The sequence below is a fragment of the Vigna unguiculata genome, chromosome 10, assembly GCF_037176805.1.
Source record: "Vigna unguiculata cultivar grain cowpea cultivar isolate G323 ecotype 2 chromosome 10, ASM3717680v1, whole genome shotgun sequence".
In the NCBI taxonomy this organism is placed as follows: Eukaryota; Viridiplantae; Streptophyta; class Magnoliopsida; order Fabales; family Fabaceae; genus Vigna; species Vigna unguiculata.
The window spans coordinates 17,470,740-17,474,510 of NC_140801.1; the positions used below are offsets into that span (position 1 = coordinate 17,470,740).

The following is a 3,771-nucleotide window of genomic DNA, read 5'->3' on the forward strand; positions in this document are numbered from 1 at the left end:
TGAATGACTTTTTGAATCTACATTGTTAGTATCAATGTTGTTAAAAAATCAAATTATTTTCTCACACTACGCCAAAATGTTCAATAGACAACACTATTTAGATAGCGCTTATTTAATTAAGTGCTATAAATCAAAATACGAAACTAAAAGATAGCACTTTATAAAATAAACGCTATAAAATTATTACTTATAAATAGCGCTTCATCAAAAAGATGTTATCTATATCAAATTTATATTTAAAAATAAAAAATAAAAAATATAATATGTTAATAAAAAGCGCTTTTAAATTTAAGCGATATCTATTAGATCATGAATATATGGTGTTTTATTACCTAAGCGCAATCTATTTTATTTATTAAAAATAAATTCATAAATAAAACTAATTAATTCATTAAAAACTAATTAAAACAAAAGAAGATGAAAATAAAAATTAATCCTACCTCCAAAACTTTTCACTTTCTCCAAAAACATCCAGATCTCCAAATCTGGAGAAAATATTTCAAACCCCACACACAGTCCTAAATCCCATATCTCCTAAAATTTATTTCCCCCCCAAATTTTCAACACCCAACCTACGAATCCAACCTCTGCCCTTGTCGTGGTGAATCGTCAAGAGCCGCGAACCACTCCGCCATGGACCATCTCGCAAGACATCCGATCCCTCGCCGAAGTTGTGCCTGAAGGTTGTACGTCAGCCAGTGGCATGCGATGAAGTTCGTGGACAACACAGCTGCGAGCTCCCGCGCGTTTCCTTTCCGAGGAACTGCCGCCCCTCGGTGATGTTCTGTCGCACTGGAAGAATGATATAGGTTTCTGGTTTAATTTTTAATTAGGAGCTAGTTAGTTATTTGATCCGGTTACAATGGTTTTGGCTTGTTATTTTGTGCCAATTTTATTAGGGTACGATATTTGAAACTCGTGTACACCAATTTTCTTTTTTATTCTTTATGTTTTCTACTTTACAGAAAGGGAAATGGAGGAGGTGGTTTTAGAATTACATCCCACTGCTTGAATTTTTAAGTAAGGAAAGCATTTGCTTCTATTGTTTATGAATTGTAGTTAAAATTAAATAATGAAGTCCTCACCCGTCTTGTTTGGATATGTTTTAAAAATGAAATGCCAGTGTTATAATTTCATTAGGAACTTCTTTTTTTTCTCCGGTAAGGTTCTCTCCCTAGTTCTTGTGAAAGCAATGTTTTTCCTTTTCAGTTTTTTTTTCATAGCATTTGATTATTTGAAAAAAATTTGAACATTGTTTTCTCTCTTAAGTAAAGTAATTGTTCCCCTTAGGTGAAGGAAAGAGGAACACATATCTCTCAATCTGCCTCCTTAAAAATCTTCTAAATTAGGATTGTGTTCTTTATACTGCATTTATAGGCTTAATACTCGAAAGCATGAGACTTTTATGTTGTGATAATATTTTATTTTTTAATAGGATGAAAGAATCATGGACAAAGAAACAATCTGAAGGTGATTCTGAGATTTCAGCATGGGTTAGTAAAAGTCGCAAAGTTAGAGAAGAATAGAGCATTGTAGCTCTCAAAGATTTTTGAGGAGCAGGTTTGTTCCCCTTTTATGTTGTACCTATATTTTATGATCTTTAAGACACTGTTTCTCCCAGTTTAAACATGTAATCATTACAACATGCTAAAAATTTCACTTGACAAAATTGCAGTATAGGGAAGTGAAAATTGCAGTAGAGGGAAGTGATGATGAGGATACAGCCCAACACACTAGTATGTGTTGCAAGCCTCTTACTTACATTTGAACTTCTCTGGCTTCATTTGCTTGTGGTATATTTAACATTAAGTCGTTTGATTTTGATAGAAACAGCCGCAAATTAAGTTGTTTAATTTGAAATCCTTCTGTACATTTGAAGCTCAAGTTCTTTACCTTATTTTAATTACAATCTCTTGTAGGCCATGACTTATGAATTTGTTTATTAATGATGTGTACTTTCTTACCATTTTTATATATGCAATATAAATTATATACAACTGATATACAAGTTAAAAATAAACATTTTGAAGAACATAAATATTTTATGTTGTTCAACAGAAGTTGTGATTCTAATAGTAGTTAAGTAGTAACTTGACCCTTCCGTTTGTTCTGCAGATGGAATTATATTGAAATAGGTGGCAAGATAAAAGACATGGATTGCGTGGAAGCTTTTGGAACTAGTGTGACAACATGGGGTAATTGAGTTTAAATTTATAAACTTTTAAAATTGGTGCATCATTTATTAGGATGGCACCGATAGGTGTATGTTTTGGTGGCATTAAGGGTTTTTATTCTATATATGTAAGGTACTCCTAAATAATCATCTTCACAATATAACTTTGACGTCTCTGATTTCAACTACCACTTTATTTATAGTGATATATATATATATATATATATATATATATATATATATATATATATATATATATATATATATATATATATATATATATATATTTTTAAACAATGGCAGTGTATGCTTTAGTAATTTTAATTATTTTATTACTATGATATATTAGATTCATTGGTTTCGTTATATTAGTGAGATAACCTTAATTTTTGGGTGCTTTATTAGAGTGACGTCCTTGTATGATGTTAATTTTCTCTTGTTTTCTATGATGTCGGTAATACTATTATTTTATACTATTTTTTCTGTAAAGATATGTTGTTACTTTATGCTTATGATAAAAGTCAAGCTGTAAATATGGGATGAAAGGGTTATAATATTATCATAGATTTTGTGCTATGCTGAAAGTTTCTGTAATTAATATTGAAAACTAAGACTAACTATAAATAAATAGAATAAGGACTTGGGTCTTAGAATTTGTCCAAGACCAACTACTCTGGAAGCTTAACATGTTAGGTATATATATGAATGGTTTTACATATAACTTCCTTCTTATGCAAGAAGTTGAAGAACTTTATAGTAACGTATGTTTTCAAAAAGGATCTTTTTTTTTTTTGCTATTCTAATGTGTTTGCGGCCATTTTTTTAATGTGGTTTCAGCGCGAAGAACAATGGAAAAATGCAAACGCAGAAGTTGAAGATGTCCACACACATGATGTGCGAGATTCTGGACCAAATTGGAGCTATAAAAGAAATATGTGAAGCACTTTTGTTGAGAGTATGGAGCGTAGTGTTGTTAGTTTGAATATATTGTAATACATATGATTATTTTTGTCTTTTTTTGTTTGTTTTTTTGGTATATAGATTCAAGTTTAATTTTAAGGAGCCTAGTATAGATATAATACTTTTTGGATATGTAAATAGGTATGATATATCATATTTGGAATTAATTTGTAATACATATGATTATTATGAATATATTGTAGTTATATTATAGACAATTTCAGTTACCCAAGAACTTAGACTAGTATACAATTTACCTACTATCTTTATTTTTTTTAATAAGTGTTTTCTATCTTTAAAAGAAAACATTTGTCTAGAAGATAAAATACATGTATAGTTTTTTGAATCACATTTGATTGACTTTTATAATTCTCATAAATGGTTTCTGTTGAGATAATAAAATAAAAAATAATGAACGAAAAATTAAATAAATTATAAAAAAAAATTAAACCAATACACAATGCGCTTGAGCGGTGTCTATAGATCATTTGTATTTTTCAAGAAAACATAGATAGCGCTTATGTTTCCAAGCGCTATCTATAATAACACCAATAAATAGCACTTTTGGAAGAAAGCGATGTCTTTTTGAAAATATATAGATAGCGCTTGTTTAGTGAAATGCTATCTATAAGATGTTA

At 29.6% G+C, this 3,771-nt stretch overlaps 1 long non-coding RNA gene across 3 annotated transcripts; it reads left to right on the top strand.

The window, feature by feature from the left end:
* Positions 1–436: 436 nt before the first annotated feature.
* Positions 437–3,372, top strand: LOC114182655 (uncharacterized). 3 transcript variants are annotated; one of them, XR_014985287.1, is made up of 5 exons: positions 438–809; positions 1,436–1,560; positions 1,676–1,793; positions 2,116–2,195; positions 3,011–3,372. It is a non-coding gene; the product is annotated as an uncharacterized LOC114182655 (long non-coding RNA). The 3 variants fall into 3 exon arrangements; XR_014985285.1 differs by having other exon boundaries at positions 439–809; positions 1,676–1,736; XR_014985286.1 differs by having other exon boundaries at positions 437–809; positions 1,436–1,793.
* Positions 3,373–3,771: the final 399 nt, after the last annotated feature.